This window comes from Lissotriton vulgaris, unplaced genomic scaffold, assembly GCF_964263255.1.
Source record: "Lissotriton vulgaris unplaced genomic scaffold, aLisVul1.2 SCAFFOLD_3884, whole genome shotgun sequence".
Taxonomy (NCBI): domain Eukaryota; kingdom Metazoa; phylum Chordata; class Amphibia; order Caudata; family Salamandridae; genus Lissotriton; species Lissotriton vulgaris.
Genome location: NW_028241138.1, coordinates 93161 through 111385, shown reverse-complemented (window position 1 = coordinate 111385; position 18225 = coordinate 93161). Strand labels below are relative to the sequence as shown.

The 18225-nt window shown below is 46.3% G+C and overlaps 1 protein-coding gene across 1 annotated transcript in view; it reads left to right on the top strand.

The window, feature by feature from the left end:
* Positions 1 to 18225, top strand: part of LOC147672105 (schlafen family member 11-like) — a 118512-nt gene that overhangs the window by 51290 nt on the left and 48997 nt on the right. The gene's annotated exons all lie outside the window — the stretch shown is intronic.

Sequence of the window (18225 nt, the reverse complement as noted above, 5' to 3'; positions counted from 1 at the left end):
TGCAGAATGTAGATATGGTATATGTGTTATTGTGATGCCAAGCAGTATGCAGAGTGAAGACACTTTATTACAAGGGGAAACACCATTGCGTAACACATGTTCATAGCTGCGGTGCCAACTGAGAAGAATTTTGAGTCTTTGAGCATTACAACACTGCATTAGGGAGATTAGAGAGAAAACATGGTGACAATATCATAGTCAAAATATCGACCTGTACAGACCTGCAATAATATTCACACCTCTTTATCGACTATTGCTATGTTATCATGGTTAGTAGATTGTGAGTAAAGAATATTACATCTACAATTTCCTAGCTATATTTACCTTAATGATATAGTGATCGTGAATATTGTGGAATCAATATTATTGCAGGTCAATATTTTTTATTTTGTTATTTTGTTATTGTGACGTACAACTGTACACAGATTTAAATTAGTATATACAATAACACATATCCCCTTTAAAACATGTAAAACAAAAAAATACAATGTCAACAAATACAGCAGATTAATTATTGTACTTCTATCTGCTATATTTTGGTTTGTTATGTGAACATGATCTTGCACGCAATCATGTGCTCTCCTCTTCCTGGTGGATCTTTTCATATTAGGTCAAATAGTAATTATCATCTCCATGCTAACACCCAACTCCACCTCCATTTTGCTCAAGAAGACTTGTTCTAAATTGTTTCATGTTTCAATTCAACTTCTTCATAGAATTGAGAGCACTTTTTCCATACTTACTTAGAAGTCTTTAGTCTTTACTCTCAAATCTTTCAGTCCACATCGACATTTGAGTGAACATGATTTATATTTTCCTTATTATTATGAAACCTCCTCATCACCACTTCTCCATCCCCACCACACCTCCCCTTCATTTTCTTTTAATCTTTTAAGAGTGAACTTTGTACCAACACATCCTCAGCTCAAAAGTTGAACAACAATACTTATGCCACCAAATTCGGTGCATGTAAGAAGCCATACTCTTTCTCTTACCGCTTAGCTTGAGGTGAACACAAGGTATTTGATCAATTGCAAATCAATCATCTTCTAAATACGTATTTATGACACATTGAGCATGTTAAAAATATCAGTACTTCATAATTTCATTTAATATTGAGGCTTCATCAAGCCGTCTCGGACACCTAGTGACTTTTCTAATTAATCTGAACACAGTGATGCGGAAAAGTATTAAAATCTGGAGATTAGTGAAACACATTTTGGCAGCTCCACAAATACTTAACATATTGTGTGATTTGTCAGACATTACCACCAAACAACAGAGCTCTCCCTATTCGCCTTTTGATACAGTTGTTCACATTAAGCTAAAATATGTTTGGCCTTAACGATCTTTAGTAGCACGCTAGAAATTTTGTGAAGGTTAACCATCCATTTTTTAAATTATGTTTTTTTTCTTGTGATCAGGAAATCCATGACACATTCAAAGCACATTTCTTGCTGATTAACTGGCATTAATATCCTCTCATAGTGAATTAATGTATAATTTTCTATAAGCTCCATACTTAACAAAATAACTAAATCATGCAACATTGTAGTCGATGAGCATATGATGACTGTGTTCCCGGTAGATCATTGCCAAGACTTGTTCCGTTAGTGAAGGCCCTACAGTTTCTGCTGCAGTGTCTTAGAATTTTGTCTAGTAAAGCACCATTTTTACCCAAAGGGTGGTGCCAGCTATGTGGAGTAATAGCCCTTATTATGTAAAGGTCATTGTTCTTTGAACTGAGATAAGTTGGGTCTCATTATATGCATAATTCTTCTCCTGTCCCTTATTTCTGCTAACTTGTTTCTCCTGACCGACAGGTTGGGTTCCTAAATTGAGAACCATTTTATTGGTATACAGTGGTAGGCTGCTGTTACCGTTATCTTCTGAAGATATGTCTCTAGTTCACGTGTCTGCTTGATACTTTTCCAAAATGAAGTGGGCAGTTCAGGAGGTACCTGGTGGAGAATGTTCTCTCTTTCTCATATTCCTTGCTGTTGGAAGGAATTTTTTCCAAGCGTTTTGTGGATTTCAATAATCCATCTCATGTTCAAACTCACATGAATAAGATAGCAAATTTAAAGCTTTCTATCCTACAGCTCAAAAGGAAATTTTCAGTGTTTACCTTTGGGCACAATATTCATGTCTACGTAAGTAAAATACATGCCTGCATATTATATAAGCATGAACAACTGTTGTTCCCCTGAGTCTGATTTTTAGCTTGAAACAGCTTTCAGCCAGTGACTGTGTAACTTGCCGTTGAATAATAATTGTGTAATTGGGGCAATAATAGTCTTTGTGGATGTCGAAAGCCATATATATAGTACAAAGTGCCGATCATGTCCAACTTCTCTGTGACCACGCCCAGGCATATCAGCACAACTAAATCTTCCTGGGTCCCATCCCTAATTTCAAGGAGGCTGTGTCTCTCAAAAGGTCCGCCAAAGTATCATCCAGGCCCACTGCTCTTATCTCAAAAGAATGTTGGTAATTTTATACCGTCCGTCTCCCTTCTTCTGAAAAGTAAGTAACATTGCATCTCTAGCTCATGATTATTTGGTCCTCTCACTTCCTAAGTGGTCTTCCCATGCAATACCTTCACTCACAGCTTAGTGCCTGGGATTGACAGTTTGTTAGTTTTGACTGCCACTTAACTTTCAAGTCATATTTATCTGCCTTTTTGCCAGTGACCGCAGGGCAAGATCAATGAACCTGCTATCAGGTTTTTTGATCTAGAGACTAGGCTGAGCGGATACACCTTTGGTTGGGTTTGAAATGATCCATCAGTTGCATCGTTTAAGGTGCATTCTATAATTTCCCAATATTGTGTCCGGGCAGTATAGTCCTACAGCATATGGTGAAGGTCTACTTCTATTCTTCCACATCTCGGTCAGAAATGTACACCCCAGGATACTTATTGCTAAGTTTGTCTGTGGTGAGATAGGTTCTAGCCGCCACATTTAGTTTGATTAGTTTGAACGTACATTCATGGATATTCTGTGTGGTTTGCTCTGTATACAACTTCATTCTGTCACCAATGTCCTTATCAACATCTATCATTCAATTCTCTTAGAGGTCCTCTAAGGAGCATTTTGACATTTTCATGGGCACCTGAAACAATATTACGCATGGGGCTAGGGTCGAAAAGAGATGGTCACTCAAAGCAGCAGGAGCGAAATGCCCATCCGTCCATTATGGCAATTAGAGGTTTCCAGCATGGTTATCAAATTACCTCTCTGTTACTTAAAGAAAAATGTATTTCCCAAAGAGAAGAGCATTCAAAACAATCATTATAATGTAACAATGGCAATATAGCAAGATCATTTTTTTTGAATACCCAATTAGGGGAATTAACATAGTGAACTAAATAAAGATAGTTACATAACATAAAATATTCTCATGCCCCTGAGGCAGTACCCTTTTGTTGATCCTAACAAGGTCAGACTTCCGTTACATGCTACCAGTCTTCCACGGCCCCTAGCTTCAAACTCCGCTTCCCTGGATATTAGAAGTCAGCAAATTATTGCCCATCCACTTGCCTGGGTCTAACCAGTCCTCACCTCACAGAGAGCCAGTCAACCAATTCACCATATATGTTTACCCCGCTTCTTCGCTCCCCTATCCTTACAGTTATACAATATCAAATGTCTTCTCAATGTCTGTTGACATGACTAGTGCAAAAGAGGTTAGTGTTCTCACCCCATTTAGAACCTGAAACAAAATCCTGGGGTTGTTCATGATCCCGTTTTCTGCACTGAACCATCTCAGAAGTGATCCGTGCATTTCTTTCTCGTGACTTGAGTGCATACATTAAATCGAAATATCACAGTTAGTGCATGTTTTGCTGACAGCAGAGCTCAGAAACACAAAGAGAAAATTACTTCCCTATGTGTCTGTGCTTTGTTGTCTGCAAAACATACACTAACTCTGTAATATTTAGAGTTAACGTTGAAACTCAAGACGCAAAAAAGAAGCACACAGATCCTGATCCTCATTAGAGGTGGGCAGAACTTGTGGGGTTTCACTTTGCGCAGTTCAACAAGCGGGGGAAAAAGAGACAATTTGGCACAAGTAAAGCGAGCAGTGCAGAAAAATCAGCGTGAACGGCACCACGTGTGTGAGTGCATGGCCATTTCAGTTGATTTTGCTGCCGCTTCAGTAGAAAATGTACTTGAGGGGCAGCAAATATACTTGAGAAGCCGCCCTCTGACTACGACCACCCGCATTAGAAAATGACACTAGGGGATGCTAAATTTAGCAAGCACACGCATTTCTAGAGCCTCATTGTAAAAATATTCCCCCATGCAGCGATCAGACGAATTTGGCCGGAACTCCACACTAGAAGAGTAATGCGGAGTCACCAATTCCACCAATTCATGGGCAGAATGAAACATTCTGCCCACCCCTTATCATGATATGACTTTATTTTTTACTAAGTGCTTTTCCATTTGTCATAACTGTTCTGATAAGGGTGAACCATTTGAGAGAGCACTGGAAGAAGGCGAATTACTTTTTAGGTTTCGCCTGGCGATCCGCTGCGCAGCAGTGTTCGCGCAGGCGAAAGCTTTTGTTTACAAGTATGGGGCTTTGTTCCGCCTCTCTGTTCCATTGGCTAGCTCCATAAATGGAGGCTAGCCATTGGAACAGAGATGCGTCACTCATTCCCCGTGCAGATTCGTGGGCGTTCCGGCGATTTTTACTCATCCCGCCTATTTTCGTGCGTCATGCGGCGGTGGGCGGTGTTTTTTTTTTGTTTGTTGTTGAAGGTTTGTTTTGGTCATTTCTCCTGGAAGGCACCGCAACGAGGGACGTCTGCCTGGCATCGGCCGCACCTAAGCTTGAAGGACACAAAGGTATTGTGTGCGAAGTGAGCTGCATTTCAGCCTGCCTGTGTGCTCCAAATTGTATGCCAATCCTGACCGTCCTTCAATGTTTTAAAGAACTGTGCGCTTCCATGTTGCTGAAGGAAGTGCGCTAAAGACTGTACGCTGCTATTTTGGTAAAGCGAGTACGCCCCTATCTTGCCGGAACGAGTGCGCTGCGAACTGTGCGCCTTGTAGCTGGCATTTGAGCGTCTGAAGTGCAATGTACACCCCTCCGGTATCTCAAGCCAGCCGTACACGTCACCCGGTACGCCTCGCCCCCCTTCGCTTTGGGCCAGAGAGACTGTGCGCATCGTCATAATTAAGTTAACTGAGCCTGAAGTGTGTGCAACGTACGCTGGCTCCCCGGAGTCTGGTACGCCTCATAGTGTGCTTTAAACAGTGCGCTTTCAGTACGGCTGCCAATACGCCTCGTACCCCTTGTCTGGACCAGCTGCGGTATACGCGTCTCATGCGAGACTTGGTAGGGCTTTGTTCCGGTGATCGTACGGAGCGCACAGGAGCGCTCCAAAGGGCCCAGACCTTCAACTAACAGTGTATTAATGAGTACACAGTTACCCCGAACCGTTTGTCATCCCTACTCCCAGATTGCAGTCCCACTTCGCATCAGCTGCCTCCTTTGATGTGGACTGGATCGAATCATTCGCCGCCCAGCCACCTCGGATTTACTCGCTACAGGTAACGTCTTGGCTGAGATTTACCTACCTTTTCACGCTGTGTTCCCCTGCCCTACCCCTATTCCTTTCACCGCAGGTCCAGACTCATGGTTTCCTGCTCCCGCCCTCCCCGCACTGACTTCTCTGCCCCAGTGTCAGCAGGTACCCAATTGCTGTCCCAGGACACCATGGTTTAATTTGTTTTTCCTTCTTGTTTCTCCTCCTCTCTATCTACTCTCTCTTCTTCTTTCTGTTTGTATCTCCTTCCCATTATCTCTTCCCTTCCTTGTATTTCTTTGTCCTCTCGTTGTCCTCCTTTCTGTCTCCTCTCTCTTCTTCTTCCTTCTTTTGTCCCTCCTTCCCATTCTTTCTTTCTTTCCTTTTATTTCTTTGCCCTCTCTTTCTCCTCATCTTTCCTTTTCCTTTCCCTTTCTGTCCTGGCTTCATCTCTCCCACGTGCACTAATATGAATCAGCTCGATGTAATACTGCCACAGCTGAATTTTTGGTGATAAACGTGTTATTTGAATCCTGCACGTGCTTGTCTTTTATTTCACCAATTCTCAAAATCATAGAGTGTAACTACAATGAAAGCCTGTCATCAGCCAAATTGAAGGGATAGCACAGGTGCAAATTTGCATCAACATTTGTAACTACACAGCTTGCACTGGTGCCGGTTCGATTAAGCACAGACCTTTCCGGATTACACAGATTTTGAAGCAACATTTAGAGCTAAATGTAGATTTAGCAATGGAGAGTTGATAGTCTTCTCACTGTTTACACTTTCAGGCGGTGCAAAGATCTGTGCAAAACTGAACTGGTGCATTTCTGAAGCCAGGTCCCAGGTCCATCGGTCCTGCCTGTTTCCCTGTCCATTTCAGGTTCCAAACACCCTGCCTTCTCTCTGGATGGGTCCCAGCCCTGACTGGTCTTGGCATGTAAGCAAGCACTGGGCGCATTCCTCGTGCTGTGCTGTCCATGGGCATTGCGGTTTTGTGACTGCAGTCACCTGTCCACCGCTGCACCTTGTATCCGTTCCATTCTGTTGGAGTCCTTGCTTATATATACTGCCATGTTACCGAATCGGTGTGTGCGTACTGACGCCGGCAATGTTACCATTTCGTTTCATTTAATTGTATTTATTGAACCCTTGAGTCTTAACACTGCTTAGAGAACAGTGGCGAGCATTAGCAAAACCGTAGTTAACATGGCCTGAGAACGGTGTGCAGAGGGTTCAAGAAACTAGTCAAGGCCACTCGGTAGGTAGTTAGAAGCCCCCGTATTTATTAAGGAGAAGAAGTTTGAGTTATTTTTTGAAGCTGGGGTAGGACGGGTTACAGCGGAGGTCTGGTGGGAGGGCATTCCAAATAAGAGGGGCATTGCCTGAAAAGGAGCGTGGCTGAGTGGAATTCTTTTTCTGAAGAGGGGGGATAAGTAGGTGGGTGTTAGAGCTTCTCAGGGATCGCATGCAGCCTGCTTTGGTCAATTTGATAGCAAGGCATGTTGGAGTGTTTTGGTGGAGGATTTTGTGCGTAATGCAGGCGGTTTTATAAGTGGATCTGCCTTCGATGGGGAGCCATTTGAGGGTTTTGAGGGCGGGAGAGATGTGGTCAAATAATTTGCAGTCTGTGACAAGCCTGGCCGCGAGGTTGAGCACTGATTTTAGAGGTGCCAGGTGTGTTTTGGGAATTCCGGTGAGGATGGCATTGCCGTAATCAATGCGCGATAGAACAAGAGATTGAACTGCTAGTTTTAAATCATCAATTGGGATGAAGGTTACGGAGGGTAAGGAGGGCTCCTTTGGCAGAGTTTTTGATGTGTATGTTGAGAGATAGGCGGTTGTCAAGGGAGATGCCCAAGGATGGCTAGGGACAAGGGGCAGTTGAGGGCATTAAGGTCTGTGATTCAATTTTGAATGGGGAGCTGGTTGTTTTTTGGGGAGAAAAGAATAATATCCGTTTTTTTAGGGTTAAGTTTGAGGTGGTTCGAGTGGAACCGGCTTGAATTTTGATGAGGGTGTTGTTGAGGTGGAGGATGTCAGCATGGGTTTTTATCTTATGGTAGAGTTGAGTATCGTCAGCGTAGATATGGTAGTTGATCCCGGCTTGTTTGAGAATGAGGGTGAGGGGTTCCATAAAGAGGTTAAAGAGAGAGGGAGAGATAATGGTTCCTTGCGGAACTCCTAGAGAAGTGGGGGAGGGGTTAGATAAGCAGTTTTGGATTTTAATTTGTTGAGCACGGTGTTGCAGGTATGAGACAAACCAATTATGAGTCATACCATTAAGGCTGAATCGTTCTCTAAGGACTTTGAGTAGAACAGAATGGTTAACGGTATTGAACGCAGCGGAGAGATCGAGGAGGATCAATAGGCTAGATTCGCCATTGTCGAGGGAGTGGTGAATGTCATCCACAATGTTAAGCATGGCGGTTTCAGTGCTGCAACCTTTCCTGAAACCTGATTGGAGGGGGTCAAGTAAGTTAAAAAGTTCAATGTGTCGGTCAAGCTGAAGAAGGACACATTTTTCCAGGGCTTTCGAGAGAAGGGGCAGATGGGAAATAGGACGGAGGTTGTTGAGGTCATTAGGGTCGGCAGTAGGGTTTTTGAGAATGGGGGTGATTTGGCCCAGTTGTAGGGAGGAAGGGACACAGCCGGTGGCTAGGGAAGTGTTAATGATCGAGGTCCAGGAAGAGGTAATGATGTGTTTGAGATTTTGGACAAGTTTAGAGGGGAGGGGGTCTTTGGTGTGGGAGGAGGGTTTAAGTTTCACAATGATGTCAAAGACATCTCTTTCAGTAACAGGCTGGAAATTATGCCAGGTGGCGTTATTTTTAAGGAGAGTGTTAGGGGGATCAGAATCGTGGAGGGAGGAGGGAATGGAGGGGATCGGGAGATCAATGTTATGTAGGATCATGGAGGGAGCAGGGGGGGGAGGGGGTGGGAGGGATGCAGGTGAGTTAGGGGAGATGTCCAAAATGGAGGTAGGGGTCAGAGTCTGGAGGAAGGATTGTTCTATTCTAGCAATTTTCTCAGTGAAAAAGAGGGCTATTTCTTTGCATCTAGTGGTCGAGGCCAGAAGTATAGGAGGAGTGGATGAGGTTTGATTGCGAACAATGTTAAACAGTTTTCTGGGTCTATTTTTGGCTCGGTCCAGTTGTGCTCGGAAAAAGGATGCTTTTTGTTTAAAGATGTGTTTTTTATAAGATTATCTTGCAAGTCTGAGGCGAGCTAGGTGAAAAGGGGTAGGGTGTTGTCTCCACGTTCTTTCCGTCTGTCTAAGTGAGCGTCTTTCATTACTAAGCTCTGAATTGAACCATGATTTGGAAGGAATGGTTCTTTGGTTTTTAAGCTTCAGCGGGGCCAGGAGGTCCAGGGTATCCACGACTGCTTTGTTGTAGTGTTCTGTAAGCTCATTTGCGTTCAGTGAGGGAGGGATGGCGAGAAGTTGGGCATGGAGTTCGGATTCCAGTAAATTAGGGGGGATATTATTAAGATTTCTGGACAGTTTCATGGGTTTAATGATTTTCGTGGGAGGAGGGATGGCAGAGACCGCTATAGAGAACAGAATGAGATGATGGTCGGACCAGTCGATGGGAACGATGTTGGATAGGAGGGCTAGATCTTTGCTCGTAATGATGGCATCTAGGATTGCTCCTTTAGAATGGGTCGAAGATTTACAAAGTTGCTCGAGGTTATTGATCTCGAGAAGGTTGGATAGGAGGGTGATAGAGAGGTTATTGGTCTCATTCCAATGGAGGTTGAGGTCTCCCAGAAAAATGTTTTGGGAGTTGGAAAGTGACGATTGTGTAAGAAGGTCGGATAGCTCATCAACGAAGGGATGTGTATTGCCGGGAGGGTTATATATTCTGCTTAAGCTGGTTTGTGAGGACAGTATGCAAAGGAGAGTCTTATTGAGCGACCCTCCTCTCTGGATGTTTCTGCATGAACCAGGATGCGATGGTTGATGGTGTACGCGCTTCTGTTTGGATCGGGGTATCTCTACATGAACCAGATGCAAAGGTTGCAGCTCTGGTTATTTACACTCGATCTGACGTGAGGTGATTGTAGATTTGGGCAATTCTTTGTGAATCGACATGAGAGGGATGCATTTGCAGGTAGTTCTGCTAGGACTGAGGTGTGATGAGCACAGGTAGCTGCGTCGGCTTGAATACGATTTCAACTGGAGATGTAGGCGGTTCTCCTAAAATGGAGTTACGACTTTTTAGTTCTGCATGAACCTGTATGTGAGGACTGTAGGTGTATGCTGTTTGGATTGGGGTACGGTCGAAACCACTCCTGGAAGCCCAGCGTGAACCACAGCCACGACCTTGGCTTAGTTGCTTGGCCTCAGACTGCTGCAGCCCGCCCTGGCCCGAGCACAGAGCATCACTTGTTCTGACGCCCCTTCTCAGAAGTGGAAGGCGCCCAGGCAGCGAAGGCTGCTTCTCATTAACTGGCAGATCTGCTACGTCCCCTGCAAGAAGAAGTGTACACGGGAAGTGCTCCAGCTCCATGGCTGCTGTGACGCATTTTCTTTAGCCATGGCCACTTCCTGCTTAGTTTATTAACCCCTGCGTCGTGTTCTGTCCTAGAAAGGCCAGCCTCTCGAAGTTGTAATTAACGTTAATCCTGCCTTCGCTTGGCTTGACCCCAGTTGAACATAATTACAGAGCTTAGGCCCGCGTCCCCTTCCCAAGTTTTAATAGCGCCATGCTAACTTTATGGCATGGCCATGTTGTATGCCGAGATAATGTAGGACACAGGACCTTGGGCAAAGATCATGTGTAAAGAAACACTCGTAGGCACCTCGGACACAGTAAAATGCCACCAATTGAAACCATAATATCCCGTATTAAAACGTTAATACTTTTTTAAAAGATTATCTTCACTGTTTAATTTCCTAAATAATGGAAGCTACCGACGCAGAACGTGCCAATGGGGGCGAGGGAAGCTAAACACGCAGCAGTAATGTTAGAAAAGGGAGGACGAATCGGGAGTATTGCAAGGAAAGATAACCCGGTTGCACGGCAAAAAACAAGACCGCAATCTTCTTGTTACAGACAATATTTTCTTTGTCGATTTTTCAAACTTGGGGCCAGAAGGAATTAATAAAAACAATGATTTTAGCTGACATTATTGTAGCTCCTCCCTTCAGTCTGCAAAGCACCTTCTACATCCCTCAGGGCTGGAATATTGAAGATGCATTTATGTAGGAGATAAGAGAACACCTTAACGCACATTTTAAGGATATTGCAAGAGTTTTGTTACGATATAGTGGAATGAGGCCAAAGGGCAACTTCTTATTCAGAACGTCGAAGGACTTACAATACCCTGGCTGTGCTTGCTCTCCTGCAACCTGGCTGTGCTTGCTTCCCTGCCCCCTGGCTGTGCTTGCTTCCCTGCCCCCTGGTTGTGCTTGCTTCCCTGCCCCCTGGCTGTGCTTGCTTCCCTGCTCCCTCGCTGTGCTTGCTTCCCTGCCCCCTCGCTGTGCTTGCTTCCCTGCCCCCTCGCTGTGCTTGCTCTCCTGAGTGGGTGTGTGTGGCTCTGGGTGGGTGGGTGTGTGTGGCTCTGGGTGGGTGGGTGTGTGTGGCTCTGGGTGGGTGGGTGTGTGTGGCTCTGGGTGGGTGGGTGTGTGTGGCTCTGGGTGGGTGTGTGTGGCTCTGGGTGGGTGTGTGTGGCTCTGGGTGTGTGTGTGGGGGGGGGCTCTGGGTGTGTGTGGGGGGGGGGGTTCTGGGTGTGTGTGTGTGTGGCTCTGGGTGTGTGTGTGGTCGTGTGTGTGTGTGTGTGGCTCTGGGTGTGTGTGTGTGTGTGTGTGGCTCTGGGTGTGTGTGGCTCTGGGTGTGTGTGGCTCTGGGTGTGTGTGTGTGGCTCTGGGTATGTGTGTGTGGCTCTGGGTGTGTGTGTGGCTCTAGGTGTGTGTGTGGCTCTGGGTGTGTGTGTGGCTCTGGGTGTGTGTGTGTGTTTGTGGCTCTGGGTGTGTGTGTGTGTGTGTGTGGCTCTGGGTGTGTGTGTGTGTGTGGCTCTGGGTGTATGTGTCTGGCTCTGGGTGTGTGTGTGTGTGTGGCTGGCTCTGGGTGTGTGTGTGTGGTAGTAATTGCTGTCTGCTGAGCTCGTCCGTAGGGTACAATAGGTCTCACATTTGCGAGAGATTAAGCTAATGGCAATGTAAATGACAATGCCATTCATTTATCTGTTTTCAAAACCAACACATAAATACAAATGTTGTCATTTACAATGCCAATAGCTCTAACTTTTCCAAAGGCGAAACCATTGCATTGTAAATGCTTGTTTACCATTGAAAAGGGGCAATCACCAAGATTTGTGGTGGGACACTATAAGACCTTCTTATGTTGTTCTGGGCAAGGATTGTTACTAAAGACCCAATGAATGCATTTTCAGCCATATAGGCGCCAAGAGCTGAAAGGTTTCCTGTAGCTATGTGTTTTACTGCAGCTTTTATTTTAGCCTCTAGGTGGAGTGTAGCTAAGTCTTCTCTATTTATATATGCTTCTAGTACACACTCATGTTTATCACATGGTGCTTTGTATAGATCACAGTATTAGTCAGTAAATACTTGATTCATTTCAGACTACAAGTACACTACTGGCCCTGTGTCATGGCCGCACAATAGGAGATATCGACTCCTCGAATCACAGGCATCATGGCCTCCCAAAGTATTTCGGCCACCTTTACCGATCCTACATTGGTCTCTATATATTGCTCTATTTCTTGGTTTATGTGGGTCTGGTACTGTTCATCTTGTTGTTGCAAGGGGGAGATGCGCCAACTAAAGTGCTGCCGCTCCGGGCCCATCCGCAAACCCAGCACTGCCGGAGAGTGGTCGGACATGCTCCTTGGGAGGATCTCCACATTGGTCACTCTATGGGCTGCTCTGGATGGGATAAAAATATAATCGAGGTGGGAAAAGGGGTCATGCGTCCCCGAATAGTAGGTATACCCATGTGCCTTTGAGTTTAATCTCCTCCATGTATCTGTCCAGGACAATCCTGCCACCAAGGAGTTCAGCTTTGTAGCTTGATGACTATATGGTTGCCCGATTCTCGCCATCTATCCTTGGTGAGATCCAGAACATCATTCCTGTCTCTACCCACCACCTCTAATCCCTTTGGCAGCTCAGACCACAGAGACATTATAAGCTCAACCAATGACCACGATACGGGCGGGGGGGGGGGGCATACACACTGCCTAGGAGCACTCACTCCCCATAAAGAATCCCTGAGATAAAAACATACTTCCCCTGTGTGTCTGTCCATGTTTTCTCGTGTTGATACAGGACTGTACGGTGAACCAAAATGGCAACCCCCTGGACCCACTAGTGAACCTGTAGTGATAGGCCTGGGCAAAGCTATATCTGAGCAGGCATTTTACTTTATTACCCAAGAAATGGGTCTCCTGCAGCAGCAGGACATCTGTCTTGTATCTTTTGGCTTGTTGGAGTAATGCACCACGTTTTATCTTATCTAATGCTCCCCTTACATTCCAACTAACCACTCGGAGTCCGTCCCGTAGGGCCGCTGATCTATTTACCTGTGTCCCATGTGTGGTCTGATTATATATGTGAAGGCAGGTAGTAACCACTAATTGGGCAACCGTGATGAGAAAAATGGTTGCAGCACATAAAACAATTAACCCATTCCCAACTCCGCCCCCGACTCCCTAAACCTCATAACAGATGAAGTACCTGTCGCGGTCGGCATAAGGAGCGGCCCCCAGCAGGAGCCCACTACCTCTCCCCGATATCCAGCCTACAAGCATCAGGCGTTCCCTTTGACTATATACAGTCCAGTTATGGTACTAGCGCCATATCATGTGCTGCCACTATCAAATTTGCTCCTTCCATGACCCCTCCCGATGTCACTACACGGCCTCCGTCTCTGCTAGGGGTGTTGAGGCGTCTCTTTTAACGTCACTGTGTGATTTGGAGCGTCTGTGTGATCTCGATCTGTTGTTTCCTTTTTTCTTTGGCTTTAATTGTTTGGTGATTGCGTCACTTGAGGATGAGTCCGATTCCTGACCGGGCAGTGTGTTGAGCGGATTTAGATGGTTTCATCTGTCCATGCAAAGACTTCCTCCATTGACTCGAAGAATAGTGTGCGGGACCGGTACACCACTCTCAACCTAGCTGGATAGAGCGGCATAGGGGAGCTTCATATCCCGTAGGCGGGCCGTGGCTGCCGTAAAAGATTGTTTCCTCTGTTTAACCAGCCTTTTGTAGTCCGGGAATATATGCATACATGAGGGACCCCTCATTGCTTGGCTAGTGGGTGCCCCGCTACCTGCCTTATTTCAGGCCCAGATTTTTTGGTGCCCGGGCCCAAACCACATCGCGGTCCATTACTAGCTGAGCAATGATTGCCTTATGAATGAGGTACATCTGCTGGGCCTTGGTTGCATGCTCCACTCAATGCGGCGAGTGTTTCCACTGCTCACCACCCTATTGGGCCTTCCACCCAGAACGCCAGGCTTCAATTAGTGACCGCTGGTCAGAGGCCATCCTCTGGCTGGCTACCGGCCCTTAGGCCTGCTCGCCGTCACTCCCTAGATCTTAAGGCCAAGTCGAGGGGTCCCCTGCCTCACTCTTCATGAGGCGCGGCCTCCTGGTGCTCCGTCTCACCTTTTCCCGGCGTTGCAGTCAGCTGCCGATAGTCGGGTCCCCTCTCTATTCCCTCTGCAGGAATTCTCTTTTCGGCTGCTGCTCCGCATCTCCAGCCACTGTATTCACCTGCCGGGCTTCCCCTGGAGGTCTTTTAATAGTCTTGCACTGCTGCGATGCAACTGTCTTCCAAGTGGCACCCGCCGCTGGGCCTCCACCGTATTTAACTGCCACTGTCCAGTGTGTCTTCGCTCGTAGGCTTTCAGCCATCGCGCCTCCGTGGTCTCACCCCCTCTCTGCACGGCTCGCCTGCTCGTTTGTCTCTGGCGTGTCTCTTGAGTTGTTCGACAGTGCCAGGAGGGGGAATGCTATCTTTATAAGGCCTTCAGGGTAGGATTAATACAGGATATTCTTATGGGCTGTGGGAGCTCACCTAAAGCACGTCCGCCATGTTGGACCGTTAGGCCACGTCCTCCATCATCAAATGTTTTGACACTTTCTTTCTCCTTGTGCAGATGCCAACGCCTTTTGACCTTCCTTATCGGGATATTTACATTAAACTAAAGATCTTCCTCAGGGTTGTTCACAGTTGTAGGACACCCACCCTCGGCCTAAATGTAGTTGACTTTGATTTTATAATTTTTCATAATTTTAACTTATTAGACGATCCTTCGTCTCCTATCACTTGGTCTGACCACTTCCTTCTTAAAATTGATATCCCCCACTCTGGCTCAACCACCCGGGCGGTCGTAGGGCAAAAGACCTCCAGCTATAGAGCCTTTCATAAAATATTCATCTTTAAGTTAGCCGATGCCCTAGGACGATCCCTTCCAGAGCTATCTAATATCACGCCCTCAAATAGAATCTTAGCTTCATATCAACATCGAGGCAGGGGCTTCGGTTGTCACCCTCTCCTCTAAAAGGTCGGCTCCCAGGTTTAGTGATCTTCTTAGAACCAGTGAAAGGAACTGTAGAAAAAAGGAACGGAAATGGCGCAAATCCTACCTGCCAGAAGACAGGAAGGTTTACAAAGAAAATTTAAAAACACACCATTCTTTGGTAAAAACAGCCAAAAATAACATTTTCCAAACCAAGATTGAATCTTCCCAAAACGAAAGTAAAGAAATCTTCATGATAGGGAAAGCCTTCACATCACCGAAAGCCGGCTCGATTGAAGGGACATGCACAGAAGAATGGTCCGGCCAACTACACGCCTATTTCTCTGCTTCCGCCCCTCTCTAAGGTACTAGAGCAACATGTAAACAAGACCCTGCAAAAACACGTTGAAGATGGGAAGCTTCTCCATGAATCCCAATCCAGCTTTAGGGCTAACCAGTACAGAGTCAGCTTTGTTGGAAGTGACTGAGTTAATTAGGGGCATACTGGACCAGGAGGCAAGGCCGTTCTGATATTGCTCGACCTGTCGGCAGCCTTTGATACGGTCCCACACGATAGACTCTTAAACTGGCTCAAAGACATAGACCTGTGCGAGATCGCCTTGACATTTATGTCCTCCTTTTTGGGTACTACATCTCAGGATATCTGGCTCCCTCTGTTTTCATCTCCGGTGCCTGCTTCTGAAGTTGGTGTCCCTCAGGTCTCCATTCTCAGCCCTATTTTTATATTTTATCTATAGAATTATATTTTATTAGAACTATTCCTCCAATTGTACTCTGCACTACTCTACACATTTCTGCAACCTGCACCCATTTCTCACTTTTATCTCCTGTAATTCACTGACTGCTACCCCATATAGTGTAGGTTTATATTTTATCAAAACCTCTCCTCCAAGTATACTCTGCACCACTTTGCACAATGCTGCAACCTGCACCCACTTATCACTTTTATCTCATGTAATTTACGGACTGCTAACTCATAAGTGCCTGCCTATTTTTGCAGTCTTCTACCTCTACTTGTATCTTGTACCTTGCTACTTACAATTAGTTTGTGTATTTAAACACTCGTGTGACCAAGTGCCTGCATTGTAGTGAAACATTATACCTCTATATGTATTGTGTATATTTTCGTTTTCGTAAACTTGCACATTTCTCACTTTTCTTCACTGTCAATGTACCGAGCGCTACCTCAAATTGTTCTGGCGAATAACTTGTATTGATATTGCTCGATATGCACCGTTTGACGCCATTTATATTTTTAGATTTTTGTATATTTCGGTACATTGTGTAAGCTGTACCGACTGCTACCTCATATTTCTTCTTTCATTAGTGTACACTGTGTAAGCTACACCCATTCACACTGTTTATTTTTGGTTGGCACAGATTGCTACCTCCTTATCTTGATTATTTTGACTATCTTGTTACTCACTAGTGGCATTCGTATACCACGTAATTTACTGTCGGCATAGTGCTTTTCTCAGATTGCTACCCCTATATGTTGTCTATTTTTGTTACTCACTAAGGTCACTTGTGTACCATGTAACCTACTGTCTGCATTGTTCTTTGCGCACGTGTCACACTATCATCTACCCTCCCACACCTTTACCGCCACACTCACCTACACATATACCGCCATCCCAGCATGGAGCCCATCGGCAAGCACACATATAAAATCAACTACCCATCCGCACTCACCAAAAAAGCCGCTAAACGCTTTAAACACAACTTCCTGAGGTCTCACCCTGAAATCCCCTTTGTCGACACCTACTTCTCACCAGTCAATGGATCCCTTAACATCGATATCATCTTCCACACCTCTCGCAGAGCTCAATGGAGAGAAACGTTCCTCACCCTACTCACTGTCACCACCACCAGGAAATCCGCTCACTGCTTAACTCTCTCCATCACACCTTCCCAACTCTTCCTAGGCAGAACCACCATTACTATCTACAATAACGGCATTGTCCTAATTCAATCCACAGACAGGAACCTGGAACTACTAGACAACCTGTTCCCCACTTTCAAAGAGAACCTCTCCAACCATCGGACCTCCACTCACATCCCCTCCAGTATTATCACCCCAGACCTCACAGCCCCCACCGACAACTCTTCTTACCTGGCTCAGCACCAGAACGACATGCACCTCACCTCCTCCCCCAACACACCAGTCACTCACCCACCTGCTGCAACCACCCCACACTCCGCAATCACAGACATAAATAACCTCCCATCACACACCAACCGACCCCACACTCCCACCCCGGTGACCCCCTCTCATAATACCCCCACCCATCCTCTCCCCCCTGACACCATAGACCCCGCCCACAACCCCTCTAACCTACTTCAGCACCAGATCGACACTCATAGCGACAATTCCCACACCCTGTCCCCCCCCCCTCTCTCAGCCCCCACTTTCACACGCTAACTAAGCATGCAGCGCACACCACATCTACTATCTTAACTCCCCAGTCCCACGACAGGACCACCTCCAACCTCAACTCCCCCCCCACTCTCAGCCCTCACTTCCCTTCAGGCTCCCCTTTCACCACCATCATACACTCCACTTCCACCCCGCCCTCTCCCCCTGCCATGAATCCCCGTCTCCACGCCTCCAACCTCCTCCATACTTCATCCACTCCCATCGCCCCCTTACCCTCTCTCCCTAACACGTCCACCCCCAACACTAATACTCACCCCACGCTAGACAAGATTATGTCCTTCCTCCTACAACTCAAAGAAGAAATTCACACCATCAGGGAAGACATGCACACCATCAAAGAGCTGCTCACCACACCCCCTAGACTCGCCTCTCTCACCACCACCCCCCCTCTCAACCTGCTACCCTCCCGTCCCGACGACGCTCCTAAGCCACGTCCCTCACACCGGACCGCGATCCATGCCCACAATCGCAACAAGCACAACCGCTGCACTCACTGGACCGCAATCCCCGCCCACAATCGCAACAACCGCCCCCTTCGTACATGCAACCCTCTCTCGGACCTCGACACCCTCTCCCTCCTCCGCTCCTACGACCAAGCTCCCCTAAACATCACAACTGCCTCGCACCTCCCCATCCCCACAATACACTCAAATCCCCGTAGATCCTCCACTCTTAACAACAGAATATCCGTCCCAAATAACCGTAGAAAAGTCCCCCTCTCTCTAGTACCCTCTTC